Below are 19777 nucleotides of genomic sequence, written 5' to 3'. Positions count from 1 at the left end.
GCTAGTTACACCAAAACATCAAGATCGAGCATACAAATCATATATTCATGTTATACACGAGCCATAGACACTAACCAACACAATTTCAAGTCAAAAACACGAATTTATAGAAATCTAGAGTTTTTAGAAAGTTACCCAAACTTGATGAAATTGGTATCAAAATGTAGAGGATGAAGAGAGGATCACGAATATGTAATTTGTTTTGAAGTTTGCTTCCCGATCCGAATTTAGATGATGAATGTTTGAATTGGGTGTTTGTGTGTGTGTTCTTGCTAGAGAGAAAGAGAGAGAGATGGAGGTGATTGAATGGTGAGGAAGGTGGGGAGGTGGTGGCTAGTTGCCCCAATTTGGCCAAGTAACGAGATTGGTCCCTCAAGTTTCAAAGCGGGTGCGGTAATTAACCAAACGAATATTTTAAAACGCTCGAGTAACGGGTGATGTCAAAATTAAATAGCGGGAATATAATGAACGTTACTCACGGAAACTATTAATTTAAATACGAAAGATTATGTTTTAAGAAAAAAAAAGACGGTGTTTAAATTAAATTTAACGGAAAAACGCGGGATGTTACAGACCGGTTACTCTCACTCGATGGTTCGAACAAACAAAGGCCGTCTTTAGCATAAGCGGTTGTCGGGACCAAGATAAGGTCAAGTACTCCACCCACACTCTCACCGTTGTCGCTCTTACATGGTGGAACACCTATATACAATCGGTGGGTACCGATGAAGCTCATGCCCTCTCTTGGGCCGATTTAAAGGGAAAAGATGATTGTTGAATATTTCCCTGTCATAACCCGTCCTTAACCATAAGAACGTGTTAGATAACGTATGATTTCATTGCGAGGTATTGACCTCTATATGCGACATTTTTAAAAGAACAACTGCATATATTTTACATTACAAACCATAATTCTTATTTTGATACAAGCTTTAGACAAAATAAAGATGATTATCGTTTAGCGATAATCTTAGACTTACAAACTTTACATGTGATGATAACAATACGATTTCTAGCATATTTTACATTACAAATCCTCCGATATGCAGTTTTATTTTTGACACAAATATGCATACTCAAGATCTTGTTTAAATTCAACATGTTGCAGCGGAAGCTTCTAATTATCACCTGAGAATAGACATGTTTAAAACGTCAACATAAAGTTGGTGAGATATAGGTTTAATGCCGGCAGCGATATAAATATAGACCACAAAATTTCATATATAAACATTTTAATAAAAATATTCTAAGTGGTTGAGCACTTGGTAACCATACTTAACATTTAATCACGTCGCATATTCCCTTTATTATGAAATCTTACTACACCGTACCAAGTGTAGTCACAAAACGAAGTACTGTGCAACCGTTGAATACTGGTCGTCCAGTCCGGTTGGGGTTGTCAGGCCCGATAGATCTATCAACAGGATTCGCGTTTACAATACCGCTGTAAATAACAGTTACCAAGCTACAGGGAAGTATGCCAGTGGTACAACTCAACGTAGAATATATTTTTCAGTTACTTGTGTCCATAACGTAAAACATAAAATACATGTATTCTCATCCCGAAATACTTAGAGTTTAAAAGTGGGACTATATACTCACTTTTGTCTTGAAGATATGTAATTTCGACTTGGTCTCCGATTGATATCACGAACCTATCCATATATAGTTTATCAATATATTTCTATTTTAAACAATCGTCACATATATATATACTTTTTATACTTTTAATAGTTTTAATAATTTCTTAGTCCGTAGTTAGCAGTCCGATGTTAGTAATTCAATTTTAATGGTTCATTTTTAGGTGTTTAATAAACCCCCAATGAAATAAATAAAAACCCCCATCGTATATGTATTGGTCGAGATTAATCTTGACCCACGGTACCGGTGTTGTCAAATGACGTGTTGCGTACATAAAGTACCGGTGTTGTCAAATGACGTGTTGCGTACAATCATGGGATCTTATGATTAATCTTCTCGTATTGTTTACGGGTGATCCTGAACCATATAAAATTAAATTATGAGTACATATATATAAAATATCATGTTATTTTAAAAAGATGTGATTTATTTAATTTTCTCCAATTATTTTCGTAGCTAAACTAGTCTTAGATATCCGATCTCGTTTTGGTCATAGTTTCTTCGTTACAACTCCGTTTTAGTTGATTCAACTTGCCAATTTCTTGGATCGAGTCCCTCTTTAAGACTATGAACTGTAAATACCTTAGTTTGTATTCGAAATCACAGGTCATAGGTCAAACTTTAGTGAAACTTATGGAGTTGATCATTTTCCATCATGTAAACAACCTTAAATGATTATTTTTCTAAAAATACTTATACTTTGAGTTAAATCATGAAATTTTTATGTGTTAACATATTCATAGTAAATATCAATTTTCCAGAAAATAAGCCTCCAATTCAAAGTTCAAAATAGTTTTTAATTATCCAACCCAAAACAGCCCCCGGTTACACTCCGACACCGTAGATTCAGTTTTAAGGTGTTCTTTGAAAAACCAAGTTATACCTTGTTAAATTAGCATATATTTAAGTTATATTACAGGTCTTGAAGTATTTTAAAAGTTAAGTTAGAAGGATCTATTTAGTTTGCAAACAAGTTTGAAAACATTCAAACTATGTTCTTGTTGTTAAAATTTTATACCATAAAATAAGATAGCTATATATATATGAATCGAATAAGGTTATGAACATAGATTCTACCTCAAGTTCCTTGGACAAGGTTGCTGTAAAAGAGGAGTAAAAAGCTAGAACCAAAAGGGTGATGGAATTGGATGAAAGATTGGAAGTAAGTTTGTGTTCTTGGAAGGATTTCTTGAAGTGTTTTTGTATGGTTTTCTTATGGTGATTAAGTAAGGTTTTTGAAGCTAAATGATGGGGAAAATGCTTGGAGATGATCAAGTATAAAGTTAAGAGTATTTTAAGAGAGAAATGGAAGTGTAAGTATGAGAAAATGGGGTGAAGAAATGGTGTGCATGCATAAAAACGTTTTTAGGTTATAAAGGAAAAAAAGATACCTAACTTTGTTTTCTTGCTAAATAATTCTTGCTACTTGACAAATGGTTGGTTCCACGTGTTTCTTAATCATTTAAGGCTGCTAAGGAGCAGATTTTTATTGGTATATACCAATAGTAAATACATCTAGAAGCTGCGTATGATACGGGTACATATACTCTAGGTATACGTATAGAAATCTTTGAGGAAACGGAACGAGGATTCAAATATAGCTATCTTTTGTAAATATACTTATATTGTTTTATGTATGTAAGCCCTTTAAAAGTGATAAAATACATATCTATACGATGCATGTATAAGTAATATAGGTTATAAGTATTTACGTCGAAAAACATTACGTATAGTTATCGTTTTGAAAACTTAAGTTAGTAGTTTTAAAATATACTTATAACTTATTGTTATTAATACAAAATGAGATATTAAAACATTCTTAGATCATGTTAAATATGTATATATACATATATAAACACAAACGTATAATTATCATATGTTATATAGTTCGTGATATCATCGGTCAAACTAGACGGTCAAACGTTGTGTAAACTCTTTTCGGAAATATAAATCTCGACAATTTGGATTGCTTATCATGTTGGTAAGGTTTAATTTATGTAAATATTAATCTTATAAGTATAGAAGGATCGAAAAAGTGCGGGTCGTTACATTACCTCCCCGTTAAATAAATTTCGTCCCGAAATTTTAAAATTGTACCTATTTTGCGTCATCGAGAAACAAGTGTGGATACTTTTGTTTCATCTGATCCTCTCGTTCCCAAGTAAACTCAGGACCTCTTCGAGCATTCCAACGAACCTTAACGATCGGTATGTTGCTCTGCTTGAGCTGTTTAACTTCACGGTCCATGATTTCGATTGGTTCTTCGATGAATTGTAGTTTCTCATCGACATGGATTTCTTCAAGAGGAATGGTGAGATCTTCCTTTGCAAGACACTTCTTAAGGTTCGAGACGTGAAAGGTATTATGTACTCCGGCGAGTTGTTGCGGTAACTCGAGTCGATAAGCTACCGGTCCAATGCGTTCAATAACCTTGAACGGGCCTACGTACCTTGGGTTCAGTTTACCCCTTTTGCCGAAACGTATTACACCTTTCCATGGTGACACTTTTAACATAACCATGTCACCGATCTGAAACTCTAATGGTTTCCTTCGAACATCGGCGTAGCTCTTTTGGCGACTACGGGCTGTTTTCAATCTCTCCTTGATTTGTACAATCTTCTCAGTCGTTTCGTGTATGATCTCGGGACCCGTTAATTGTCGATCTCCTACTTCATTCCAACAGATAGGAGATCTACACTTCCTTCCATACAATGCTTCGAATGGCGCAGCTCCAATGCTCGCATGATAACTATTATTATACGAGAATTCTGCTAACGGTAGATATTTATCCCATCCGTTTCCAAAATCGATCACACATGCCCTGAGCATGTCTTCAAGAGTCTGAATTGTTCTTTCACTCTGCCCGTCGGTTTGCGGATGATATGCGGTACTCATATCCAAACGAGTTCCTAGTGCCTCCTGTAGTGATTGCCAGAACTTTGAGGTAAATCTACTATCACGATCAGATATAATGGAAATAGGTATTCCATGCCTTGAAACTATTTCCTTTATATATAATCGTAATAATTTCTCCATTCTATCCGTTTCCTTTATAGGCAAGAAATGTGCAGATTTGGTAAGACGATCAACAATTACCCAAATAGTGTCGTATCCCCAGGCAGTCTTTGGTAACTTCGTGATGAAATCCATGGTAATACCTTCCCATTTCCATTCTGGGATTTCTGGTTGTTGAAGTAATCCTGACGGCTTTTGGTGTTCTGCTTTGACTTTGGAACAAGTTAAACACTCCCCAACATATGTTGCAACGTCTGTCTTTAAATTAGGCCACCAATAATGCGTCTTAAGATCTTGATACATCTTTCCAACTCCAGGATGTATCGAGTATCTTGTCTTATGTGCCTCATTCAATATCAACTTCCTTAATCCACCCAACTTCGGTACCCAAATACGGTTTGCAAAATATCGAATTCCGTCTTCCCGTATAACAAGTTGCTTCTCATACTTCTTCATTATTTCATTTCTTATGTTTTCTTTAGTAAGTGCTTCTCGTTGAACTTCTTTGATTTGTGAGTTGAGATTCATGCGAATTTTTATGTTCATCGCTCGTACTCGAATTGGTTCTCGTTCCTTTCTGCTTAGAGCATCGGCCACCACGTTCGCCTTCTCGGGATGATAACGAATTTCACAATCATAGTCGTTTATCAGCTCAACCCACCTACGTTGCCTCATGTTCAGCTGTTTTTGATCGAAAATATGTTGAAGGCTTTTATGATCAGTAAACACAGTGCATTTAACCCCATACAAGTAGTGTCTCCATATCTTCAATGCAAACACGACTGCTCCCAGTTCTAGATCATGCGTCATATAATTCCGCTCGTGAATCTTTAATTGTCGGGATGCGTATGCAATAACTTTCTTTCATTGCATAAGAACACAACCAAAACCTTGTCGCGAAGCGTCACAATATATTTCAAAATCATCGTTCCCTTCAGGTAACGATAAAATAGGCGCCGTAGTTAACTTCTTCTTCAGTAATTGAAATGCGTTCTCCTGCTCCGAGGTCCATTCGTATTTCTTCCCTTTTTGCGTTAATGCTGTCAACGGCTTAGCTATTCGGGAAAAATCTTGAATAAACCTTCTATAATAACCGGCTAAACCCAAAAATTGGCGTATCTGCATTGGTGTTTTAGGAGTCTCCCATTTTTCAATGGCTTCAATTTTTGCTGGATCAACCTGAATTCCTTTGCTACTAACAACGTGGCCAAGAAATTGCACTTCTTTCAACCAGAAAGCACACTTAGAAAATTTAGCGTATAGCTGTTCTTTTCTCAACAACTCTAATATCAACCTTAAATGCTGCTCATGCTCTTGCTCACTCTTGGAATAGATAAGAATGTCATCAATGAAAACGATAACAAACTTATCTAAATACGAACTACAAACTCGATTCATGAGGTCCATGAATACAGCTGGCGCATTCGTCAATCCAAACGGCATGACCAAAAATTCGTAATGACCATAACGTGTCCGAAAAGCAGTTTTCGGAATGTCCTCTTCTTTGACACGTAGTTGATGATAGCCCGATCTTAGGTCGATTTTCGAATAAACACATGATCCCTGAAGTTGATCAAATAAGTCGTCAATTCTCGGTAGTGGATACCGATTTTTGATAGTTAACTTATTTAATTCACGATAATCTATATACATCCTAAAAGATCCATCTTTCTTTTTAACAAATAGAATCGGAGCTCCCCACGGTGAAGTACTTGGTCGTATGAATCCATGATCCAGTAATTCTTTTAACTGACTCTGAAGTTCTTTTAACTCGGACGGTGCAAGTCTATATGGAGCACGAGCCACTGGTGCGGCTCCTGGTACTAAATCTATTTGAAATTCTACAGATCTAAATGGAGGTAATCCCGGCAACTCTTCCGGAAAAACTTCAGGAAAATCTCTTGCCACAGGCACGTCGTTGATGCACTTCTCTTTTTCTTTCTTTTCGACTTTATTAACATGTGCTAAGATAGCATAGCACCCTTTCTTCAAGCACTTTTGAGCTTTCAAATAACTAATGAGTTTTAGCTTTAAGTTACCCTTCTCTCCATAAATCATCACCGGCATTCTATCCTTACAAGGAATGCGAATTGCCTTCTTGGCACACACAACTTCAGCTCCTACTTTGGACATCCAGTCCATGCCGACTATTACATCAAAACTTCCTAATTCTACGAGTATTAAGTCAATTTTAAATGTTTCTCCGGCTAAATTTATTTTACAATCACGGCAAATTTTATCGGCTTTAATTAGTTTACCATTAGCTAACTCAATCATGTACTTAGCATCTAGAGGTAATGATGAACAATTCAATTTAGCGTAAAAGCCTCTACTCACGTAACTTCTATCGGCACCAGTATCAAATATAATAGATGCGGATAAGTTATTAATGGTAAACGTACCCGTAACAAGCTCCGGGTCTTCACACGCCTCTCTAGCATTAATAACAAATGCTCTTCCACGTGCAGATCCATTATTCTTCTCTGGATTCGGACACTGGCTCTTATAGTGACCTTGTTTTCCACACCCATAACAAGTAATGGTAGCCAAAGCAGTTCTATTTGCATTGGTGGCAGGAGTCTTGGTACCATTTGTATTTGTAACGAGAGCCCTACAATCTTCAGCAAGATGACCCTTTCGATTACATTTGTTGCATACCACATTACAGTAGCCAGAGTGATGTTTGTGGCATCGGTTACATAAAGGATTTTGTCCTTTGTAACCAAAGCTTGAACCACTACCTGCACCTTGTATGGTTTCTTGTTTCTTAAAAGATTGTTGTTGGTTACCTCGATCATAATTTCCATTCCACTTTCTTTTGTTACCTGATACCTTCACATCAGTATTGGATGCTTTCTTATCCATGATGACCTGATCCATTAGCTCGTTTGCCATGGTTATAGCTTCATGAATTGTCTTAGGTTTCGATGCTGTAACATTTGCCTTGACCTTTTTGGGCAAACCATCTTTGTACATTTCAATCTTCCGTTCTTCGGTTGGAACCAATTCAGGACATAGCAAAACTAATTCCATGAATCGCTGATTGTAGTTGGTGATTTCAGTACCAACAACCTTCAGGCTTCGTAATTCATCTTCCAACTTCCTAACCTCGTTCCTTGGACAATACTCGTTGATTAACATTGTTTTGAATTCTTCCCAAGGAGTATCATAAGCTACATCTCCTCCTAAAGCCTTCACATAATTTTTCCACCACGTGAGTGCACTATCTTGTAAAGTGCACGATGCATACTTGGTCATGTCCTTTTCAACACAACCACTTATTTTAAACACAGTCTCCATCTTTTCTATCCACCGGGTTAAACCGATCGGTCCTTCTGTTCCACTGAATGATGAGGGCTTGCAAGCTTGAAAAGTTTTGTAAGTGCACCCCACACGAGGATTTGGGTTAACTGCAGCACCTCTTGCAGCCTCGACCCATAACATTCTGTCGTTCACTTGCTGATTGATGAGTTCCTAGATTTCTTGTTCCGTCATTCGGTTCAATCGCGCCATATTCTTCTATAAGAATGAAAAGAAAATAATTATTCACATGGAATATTATAGATGTAGTGTATATTTACAGTACATTATAGCTTATTAATAATATGAACCAGGTATTATTATAAAAGCCTTTTCTTCTTATTAGCGTTTTATAATTATATCTAGGGTAGTACCTACCCGTTAATGTCCATACTTAATAGCTTAGTACAGAATCAATTACTACCATCTAAGTAATACTTAACCATGGAAAATTATTGCATTTCACACTTCACTATTTTACATATGCTTATCTTACATCGAACATTAATCAAACCACACTAATAATATTATACAAAACATTATATGATCCCATGGTTTAATACGGCAGCGCATCGTTTGGTCTATTTTCTAGGACGTTTAGGTTCAAAGAATCGCTTAACGCTTATCCTGGCTGTCTGCCTATATTTTGGCTGTGGGGCTGAAGAACTGGATGCCGGGATAGAACGAATAGGATTAGCGGGAATAGGGGTGGTAGTGTCTAGTGGAGTTGGTGCCACATCATCCTTACTAAACTCGGGATTTGAATTTTCTAATTCATTAGCCTTTCGTTTCTTTCCTAGTTCGAACTCGTCTTTTGTAATTTCCTGTATTTCTTCCTCGGGTTCACTTTCCTCCTCGGGTTCACTTTCCTCCTCGGGTTCACTTTCCTCCTCGGGTTCACTTTCCGGGTTCTCTATAGTCGGTTCATCCGGAATTTGTGAGTCTTCCCCAAAGATATTATTTTCGTCATCGGATAGGTTAATGACTGGAACATCATCTGAAGATTCTGGTTCGGAGTCGCTGAATGTGGTGACAAGTTTTGAGCCCGACATCTATCACATAACAACTAACCCATTAGTACTACATAATATTTACATATAAATTTTAACCAACAATGATAAGCAATGGTTTTTAAATCAGACCCGGTCAAAGTCCAGACTTACTAATGTATCATAACGACTTATCGGTTTAGACACACTAATGCAAACCTGGTTCGCTAAGACCACCGCTCTGATACCACATGTCATAACCCGTCCTTAACCATAAGAACGTGTTAGATAACGTATGATTTCATTGCGAGGTATTGACCTCTATATGCGACATTTTTAAAAGAACAACTGCATATATTTTACATTACAAACCATAATTCTTATTTTGATACAAGCTTTAGACAAAATAAAGATGATTATCGTTTAGCGATAATCTTAGACTTACAAACTTTACATGTGATGATAACAATACGATTTCTAGCATATTTTACATTACAAATCCTCCGATATGCAGTTTTATTTTTGACACAAATATGCATACTCAAGATCTTGTTTAAATTCAACATGTTGCAGCGGAAGCTTCTAATTATCACCTGAGAATAGACATGTTTAAAACGTCAACATAAAGTTGGTGAGATATAGGTTTAATGCCGGCAGCGATATAAATATAGACCACAAGATTTCATATATAAACATTTTAATAAAAATATTCTAAGTGGTTGAGCACTTGGTAACCATACTTAACATTTAATCACGTCGTATATTCCCTTTATTATGAAATCTTACTACACCGTACCAAGTGTAGTCACAAAATGAAGTACTGTGCAACCGTTGAATACTGGTCGTCCAGTCCGGTTGGGGTTGTCAGGCCCGATAGATCTATCAACAGGATTCGCGTTTACAATACCGCTGTAAATAACAGTTACCAAGCTACAGGGAAGTATGCCAGTGGTACAACTCAACGTAGAATATATTTTTCAGTTACTTGTGTCCATAACGTAAAACATAAAATACATGTATTCTCATCCCGAAATACTTAGAGTTTAAAAGTGGGACTATATACTCACTTTTGTCTTGAAGATATGTAATTTCGACTTGGTCTCCGATTGATATCACGAACCTATCCATATATAGTTTATCAATATATTTCTATTTTAAACAATCGTCACATATATATATACTTTTTATACTTTTAATAGTTTTAATAATTTCTTAGTCCGTAGTTAGCAGTCCGATGTTAGTAATTCAATTTTAATGGTTCATTTTTAGGTGTTTAATAAACCCCCAATGAAATAAATAAAAACCCCCATCGTATATGTATTGGTCGAGATTAATCTTGACCCACGGTACCGGTGTTGTCAAATGACGTGTTGCGTACATAAAGTACCGGTGTTGTCAAATGACGTGTTGCGTACAATCATGGGATCTTATGATTAATCTTCTCGTATTGTTTACGGGTGATCCTGAACCATATAAAATTAAATTATGAGTACATATATATAAAATATCATGTTATTTTAAAAAGATGTGATTTATTTAATTTTCTCCAATTATTTTCGTAGCTAAACTAGTCTTAGATATCCGATCTCGTTTTGGTCATAGTTTCTTCGTTACAACTCCGTTTTAGTTGATTCAACTTGCCACTTTCTTGGATCGAGTCCCTCTTTAAGACTATGAACTGTAAATACCTTAGTTTGTATTCGAAATCATAGGTCATAGGTCAAACTTTAGTGAAACTTATGGAGTTGATCATTTTCCATCATGTAAACAACCTTAAATGATTATTTTTCTAAAAATACTTATACTTTGAGTTAAATCATGAAATTTTTATGTGTTAACATATTCATAGTAAATATCAATTTTCCAGAAAATAAGAGTCCAATTCAAAGTTCAAAATAGTTTTTAATTATCCAACCCAAAACAGCCCCCGGTTACACTCCGACACCGTAGATTCAGTTTTAAGGTGTTCTTTGAAAAACCAAGTTATACCTTGTTAAATTAGCATATATTTAAGTTATATTACAGGTCTTGAAGTATTTTAAAAGTTAAGTTAGAAGGATCTATTTAGTTTGCAAACAAGTTTGAAAACATTTAAACTATGTTCTTGTTGTTAAAATTTTATACCATAAAATAAGATAGCTATATATATATGAATCGAATAAGGTTATGAACATAGATTCTACCTCAAGTTCCTTGGACAAGGTTGCTGTAAAAGAGGAGTAAAAAGCTAGAACCAAAAGGGTGATGGAATTGGATGAAAGATTGGAAGTAAGTTTGTGTTCTTGGAAGGATTTCTTGAAGTGTTTTTGTATGGTTTTCTTATGGTGATTAAGTAAGGTTTTTGAAGCTAAATGATGGGGAAAATGCTTGGAGATGATCAAGTATGAAGTTAAGAGTATTTTAAGAGAGAAATGGAAGTGTAAGTATGAGAAAATGGGGTGAAGAAATGGTGTGCATGCATAAAAACGTTTTTAGGTTATAAAGGAAAAAAAGATACCTAACTTTGTTTTCTTGCTAAATAATTCTTGCTACTTGACAAATGGTTGGTTCCACATGTTTCTTAATCATTTAAGGCTGCTAAGGAGCAGATTTTTATTGGTATATACCAATAGTAAATACATCTAGAAGCTGCGTATGATACGGGTACATATACTCTAGGTATACGTATAGAAATCTTTGAGGAAACGGAACGAGGATTCAAATATAGCTATCTTTTGTAAATATACTTATATTGTTTTATGTATGTAAGCCCTTTAAAAGTGATAAAATACATATCTATACGATGCATGTATAAGTAATATAGGTTATAAGTATTTACGTCGAAAAACATTACGTATAGTTATCGTTTTGAAAACTTAAGTTAGTAGTTTTAAAATATACTTATAACTTATTGTTATTAATACAAAATGAGATATTAAAACATTCTTAGATCATGTTAAATATGTATATATACATATATATACACAAACGTATAATTATCATATGTTATATAGTTCGTAATATCATCGGTCAAACTAGACGGTCAAACGTTGTGTAAACTCTTTTCGGAAATATAAATCTCGACAATTTGGATTGCTTATCATGTTGGTAAGGTTTAATTTATGTAAATATTAATCTTATAAGTATAGAACGATCGAAAAAGTGCGGGTCGTTACATTCCCTCACGAAGAAACCCGAAAGCTCGAACAAGAGCTAAGAACTTTGAAGGCGGTCGGAAATGATCTCAAGGCCTATAACCAACATTTCGCCAAACTATCCTTGATGTGTCCTAATCTCGTGAACCCTGAATCTCAAAGGGTTGAACTCGATATGGATGGTCTTCCAAAGAGCATCAAACAAGGTGTGATGTCCTCCAAACCCCCTAATCACCAAGCTGCTTTGTGTAGTGACCCGAACTTTTCCATGTTTATATATATTAATTGAGATTTATATTTACATGATTAAATGTTTCCAACATGTTAAGCAATCAAACTTGTTAAGACTTGATTAATTGAAATATGTTTCATATAGACAATTGACCACCCAAGTTGACCGGTGATTCACGAACGTTAAAACTTGTAAAAACTATACAATGACATATATATGGTTATATATATAGTTAACATGTTTTTATTATAAGTATGTATCTCATTAGGTATTTTAACAATGAGTTATATACATAAAAATGAGACTATTAATTTAAGAAACTCGAAAACGATATATATAACGATTATCGTTATAACAACGTCTTACTAGGTACATATGAATCATATTAAGATATTGATACACTTGGTTAATTATGTTAAATGATAAGTAAATATATTATTAAGTGTATTAACAATGAAATACATATGTAAAAATAAGACTACTAACTTAATGATTTCGAAACGAGACATATATGTAACGATTATCGTTGTAACGACATTTAACTGTATATACATTATACTAAGATATATTATATATCATAATATCATGATAATATAATAATTTAACATCTCATTTGTTATAATAAACAATGGGTTAACAATATTCAACAAGATCGTTAACCTAAAGGTTTCAAAACAACATTTACATGTAACGACTAACGATGACTTAACGACTCAGTTAAAATGTATATACATGTAGTGTTTTATTATGTATTCATACACTTTTGAAAGACTTCAAGACACTTATCAAAATACTTCTACTTAACAAAAATGCTTACAATTACATCCTCGTTCAGTTTCATCAACAATTCTACTCGTATGCACCCGTATTCGTACTCGTACAATACACAGCTTTTAGATGTATGTACTATTGGTATATACACTCCAATGATCAGCTCTTAGCAGCCCATGTGAGTCACCTAACACATGTGGGAACCATCATTTGGCAACTAGCATGAAATATCTCATAAAATTACAAAAATATGAGTAATCATTCATGACTTATTTACATGAAAACAAAATTACATATCCTTTATATCTAATCCATACACCAACGACCAAAAATACCTACAAACACTTTCATTCTTCAAGTTTCTTCATCTAATTGATCTCTCTCAAGTTCTATCTTCAAGTTCTAAGTGTTCTTCATAAATTCCAAAAGTTCTAGTTTCATAAAATCAAGAATACTTTCAAGTTTGCTAGCTCACTTCCAATCTTGTAAGGTGATCATCCAACCTTAAGAAATCTTTGTTTCTTACAGTAGGTTATCATTCTAATACAAGGTAATAATCATATTCAAACTTTGGTTCAATTTCTATAACTATAACAATCTTATTTCAAGTGATGATCTTACTTGAACTTGTTTTCGTGTCATGATTTTGCTTCAAGAACTTCAAGCCATCCAAGGATCCATGGAAGCTAGATCCATTTTTCTCTTTTCCAGTAGGTTTATCCAAGGAACTTAAAGTAGTAATGATGTTCATAACATCATTCAATTCATACATATAAAGCTATCTTATTCGAAGGTTTAAACTTGTAATCACTAGAACATAGTTTAGTTAATTCTAAACTTGTTCGCAAACAAAAGTTAATCCTTCTAACTTGAATTTTAAAATCAACTAAACACATGTTCTATATCTATATGATATGCTAACTTAATGATTTAAAACCTGGAAACACGAAAAACACCGTAAAACCGGATTTACGCCGTCGTAGTAACACCGCGGGCTGTTTTGGGTTAGTTAATTAAAAATTATGATAAACTTTGATTTAAAAGTTGTTATTCTGAGAAAATGATTTTTATTATGAACATGAAACTATATCCAAAAATTATGGTTAAACTCAAAGTGTAAGTATGTTTTCTAAAATGGTCATCTAGACGTCGTTCTTTCGACTGAAATGACTACCTTTACAAAAACGACTTGTAACTTATTTTTCCGACTATAAACCTATACTTTTCTGTTTAGATTCATAAAATAGAGTTCAATATGAAACCATAGCAATTTGATTCACTCAAAACGGATTTAAAATGAAGAAGTTATGGGTAAAACAAGATTGGATAATTTTTCTCATTTTAGCTACGTGAAAATTGGTAACAAATCTATTCCAACCATAACTTAATCAACTTGTATTGTATATTATGTAATCTTGAGATACCATAGACACGTATACAATGTTTCGACCTATCATGTCGACACATCTATATATATTTCAGAACAACCATAGACACTCTATATGTGAATGTTGGAGTTAGCTATACAGGGTTGAGGTTGATTCCAAAATATATATAGTTTGAGTTGTGATCAATACCGAGATACGTATACACTGGGTCGTGGATTGATTCAAGATAATATTTATCGATTTATTTCTGTACATCTAACTGTGGACAACTAGTTGTAGGTTACTAACGAGGACAGCTGACTTAATAAACTTAAAACATCAAAATATATTAAAAGTGTTGTAAATATATTTTGAACATACTTTGATATATATGTATATATTGTGATAGGTTCGCGAATCAACCAGTGGCCAAGTCTTACTTCCCGATGAAGTAAAAATCTGTGAAAGTGAGTTATAGTCCCACTTTTAAAATCTAATATTTTTGGGATGAGAATACATGCAGGTTTTTTAAATGATTTACAAAATAGACACAAGTACGTGAAACTACATTCTATGGTTGAATTATCGAAATCGAATATGCCCCTTTTTATTAAGTCTGGTAATCTATGAATTAGGGAACAGACACCCTAATTGACGCGAATCCTAAAGATAGATCTATTGGGCCTAACAAACCCCATCCAAAGTACCGGATGCTTTAGTACTTCGAAATTTATATCATATCCGAAGGGTGTCCCGGAATGATGGGGATATTCTTATATATGCATCTTGTTAATGTCGGTTACCAGGTGTTCACCATATGAATGATTTTTATCTCTATGTATGGGATGTGTATTGAAATATGAAATCTTGTGGTCTATTATTATGATTTGATATATATAGGTTAAACCTATAACTCACCAACATTTTTGTTGACGTTTTAAGCATGTTTATTCTCAGGTGATTATTAAGAGCTTCCGCTATCGCATACTTAAATAAGGACGAGATTTGGAGTCCATGCTTGTATGATATTGTGTAAAAACTGCATTCAAGAAACTTATTTTGTTGTAACATATTTGTATTGTAAACCATTATGTAATGGTCGTGTGTAAACAGGTTATTTTAGATTATCATTATTTGATAATCTACGTAAAGCTTTTTAAAACCTTTATCTATGAAATAAAGGTTATGGTTTGTTTTAAAAATGAATGCAGTCTTTGAAAAACATCTCATATAGAGGTCAAAACCTCGCAACGAAATCAATTAATATGGAACGTTTTTAATCAATAAGAACGGGACATTTCAGTTGGTATCCGAGCGTTGATCTTAGAGAACCAGAATTTTGCATTAGTGTGTTTTATCTAGTTTGTTAGGATGCATTAGTGAGTCTGGACTTCGACCGTGTTTACTTGAAAAATGATTGCTTAACAAATTTTGTTGAAAACTATATATTTTTAACATGTGAATATTATATGATATATTAATCTCTTAACGCGTTTAATATTATGTGATAGATGTCTACCTCTAGAACAAGTCCCATTGACTCACCTAATAATAATGAAGAGTCAAATGTAAATTGGAATGATTCGTGGACTGATTCACAAGTTCCCGAAGAGGAACCGGAAGAAGAGTCGGAACCGGAAGAAGAATCGGAACCGGAAGAAGAATCGGAACCGGATGAAGAAATAGAACCGGTGGGGGAAATAATAAAATGGTTAAGTAAAAGAAAATCCTCAACCAACCGACCAAGGTTAATTATGGTCAATGGTGTTTCCGCCAAGGAAGCAAAATATTGGGAGGATTACCAATTCTCCGATGAATCAGATTCCGACGAGAATTCCGATGATGTTATAGAAATTACCTCAACTGAATTTAAAAAGGCAAAAGAAAATAATAAGGGAAAGGGCATAAAAATAGAGAAATCTAATTCCAACCCCGATGAACTGTATATGTATCGTCAACCCCCGAAGTCCTTAAGTTGTAACAATGACCCGGGAACCTCTAAACCACCAGGTTTTTCTAAACCAATGTGGATAACGACGGCTCGTATTAGGGGAACATCATATATCTCTAGAAACTTGGCAAAACGAACCAAAACCGAAGAAGAAGAAACAAGCGAGTTGGAATAAGATAGTTGTATTCGTGTGGTGTAATATGAGTAATATAGTGTGCTTATGCTTTATGATATATGTAAAAATTGCTTGTATTAATAAGTATTTTTTTTATGAATCTAACTCTTGTCTATTTTACAGTATAAAAACACAAAATGGATAGAAAACCCAATATTTTAAGAGACCTACCCAGAGACATGACTGATGAAATCTTGTCTAGAGTCGGCCAGAATTCCTCGGCACAACTATTTAAGGCGAGATCAGTTTGTAAGACATTCGAAGAACGTTCCAAGAATGTCTTGGTTTATAAGAGACTTTCGTTTGAAAGATGGGGGATATCACATTGGGAAACCCATAAGTTACGATGTGTTTACTTTGACGCATATATTGCGGGGAACCCAAATGCTATTTTACGCAACGGGTTAAGAAATTATTTTGACTCAATATATCCGAATATTGGACTTCGTGATTTATAAAAAGCGGCTAACATGCAACATAAAGAAGCATGTTATGCTTACGGATTAGTAATGTTCGCTTCTCACCAAAGTGAGAACAAGAACATCGGGCTACAACTATTAAACAAAACGTTCCCACAAGTGACGGAGTCGGTAATTGGGGTAAGAAATGAGGTTTTTAGATTATTACGGGACTGTTGGACATTACGTAACCCTCGTCCCTTTGACGATGTTATAACACGCTGTCTTATCAACGGCCATAACGGTTATGTTCCACAAGACCAAGGATGGGAAGTAATCCTAGTAAAACCAGAATGCATGACTTGTTTCTGGACGTATGAATTACGTGTCTTTATTGCCTTTGCTGAACGACTTGTTTACTAGCTAGAATTATCTTCACAACCATCTGGTATCAAATTTATTGTGTGCTATATTTCATGCTATATGTAAAATAAACGGTATTGTAAGTTTGTAAAATATTGTGTAAAAGTTTGAACGCGAAATATTATTATAATCAGTTTTTTCATATAGAATTGTAGTAGTTGAATTGTATATTAGCTACTAAGTATGAACTTAACGGTAGGTACTACCCGAATTTAAACTTATAAAACGCTAATATGAAGAAAAAGCTTTTATAAATGAGTTCATATTATGCTACGAAATACTATTAACTACTCTTAATATTCTGTATGATTAACTTGTTCCAGTTGACTATTTTGAAGGAAATGGCACCGACTACTCGACACACAGTGAATATGAATGAAGAGGAATTCCGTACTTTTCTAGCTTCAAACATAGCCGCAGTACAGGCTGCGCTACATACCAACAATAACCTTGGATCTAGCAGTACAGGAAATCGTGTAGGATGCACCTACAAAGAATTCACTGCCTGCAAACCTTTGGAATTTGATGGAACCGAAGGACCGATCGGATTGAAACGGTGGACCGAGAAGGTCGAATCGGTGTTTGCCATAAGTAAGTGTACTGAAGAGGACAAAGTGAAGTACGCTACGCATACCTTCACAGGTTCTGCGTTAACATGGTGGAATACCTATCTAGAGCAAGTGGGACAAGACGATGCGTACGCACTACCGTGGTCAGCATTCAAGCACTTGATGAACGAGAAGTACCGTCCCAGAACCGAGGTCAATAAGCTCAAGACAGAACTTAGAGGGTTACGAACCCAAGGATTTGATATTACCACGTACGAAAGACGATTCACAGAATTGTGCCTATTGTGTCCGGGAGCATTCGAAGATGAGGAAGAGAAGATCGACGCGTTTGTGAAAGGATTACCTGAAAGAATCCAAGAAGATATAAGTTCACACGAGCCCGCCTCCATACAACAGGCATGTAGAATGGCTCACAAACTAGTGAACCAGATTGAAGAAATAATTAAAGAACAGACTGCTGAAGAGGCCAATGTGAAGCAAGTTAAAAGAAAGTGGGAGGAAAATGGTGATAAGAATCACCAATACAACAACAACAGCAATCGCAACAATTATCCCAACAATCGCAACATCAATCGCAACTACAACAAACGGCCCAACAACAACAACAACAACAACAACAACAACAACTACAACAATCATCTCAACAACAATAATAACCGCAACAACAACAACAATCAGAAACAGCTATGCCAAAGGTGTGAAAAGTATCACTCGGGGTTCTGCACCAAATTTTGCAACAAGTGTAAAAGAAATGGTCATAGCGCGGCGAAGTGTGAGGTCTACGGACCAGGGGTTAATAGAACGAAAGGAACAAATGGTGTCGGAACGAGTAATGGCGGAGCAAGTAGTGTCGGAGCAAGCTATGCCAATGTAGTTTGTTATAAATGTGGAAAACCGGGCCACATTATTAGAAATTTCCCGAACCAGGAGAACACGAATGGACAAGGCCGCGGAAGAGTTTTCAATATTAATGTGGCAGAGGCACATGAAGACCCGGAGCTTGTTACGGGTACGTTTCTTATTGACAATAAATCTGCTTACGTTTTATTTGTTTCGGGTGCGGATAGAAGCTATATGAGTAGAGATTTTTGTGCTAAATTAAGTTGTCCATTGACGCCTTTGGATAGTAAATTTTTACTCGAATTAGCAAATGGTAAATTAATTTCAGCAGATAATATATGTCGGAATCGAGAAATTAAACTGGTTAGCGAAACATTTAAGATTGATTTGATACCAGTAGAGTTAGGGAGTTTTGATGTGATAATCGGTATGGACTGGTTGAAAGAAGTGAAAGCAGAGATCGTCTGTTACAAAAATGCAATTCGCATTATACGAGAAAAAGGAAAACCCTTAATGGTGTACGGAGAAAAGGGCAACACGAAGCTACATCTTATTAGTAATTTGAAGGCACAAAAACTAATAAGAAAAGGTTGCTATGCTGTTCTAGCACACGTCGAGAAAGTACAAACTGAAGAAAAGAGCATCAATGATGTTCCCGTCGCAAAAGAATTTCCCGATGTATTTCCGAAAGAATTACCGGGATTACCCCCACATCGATCCGTTGAATTTCAAATAGATCTTGTACCAGGAGCTGCACCAATAACTCGTGCTCCTTACAGACTCGCACCCAGCGAGATGAAAGAATTGCAAAGCCAATTACAAGAACTTTTAGAGCGTGGTTTCATTCGACTAAGCACATCACCGTGGGGAGCTCCTGTTTTGTTTGTCAAGAAGAAAGATGGTACATTCAGGTTGTGTATCGACTACCGAGAGTTGAACAAACTTACCATCAAGAACCGCTACCCACTACCG

The sequence above is a fragment of the Rutidosis leptorrhynchoides genome, chromosome 7 (assembly GCF_046630445.1).
Source record: "Rutidosis leptorrhynchoides isolate AG116_Rl617_1_P2 chromosome 7, CSIRO_AGI_Rlap_v1, whole genome shotgun sequence".
NCBI lineage: Eukaryota > Viridiplantae > Streptophyta > Magnoliopsida > Asterales > Asteraceae > Rutidosis > Rutidosis leptorrhynchoides.
This window is presented reverse-complemented; position numbering follows the sequence as displayed.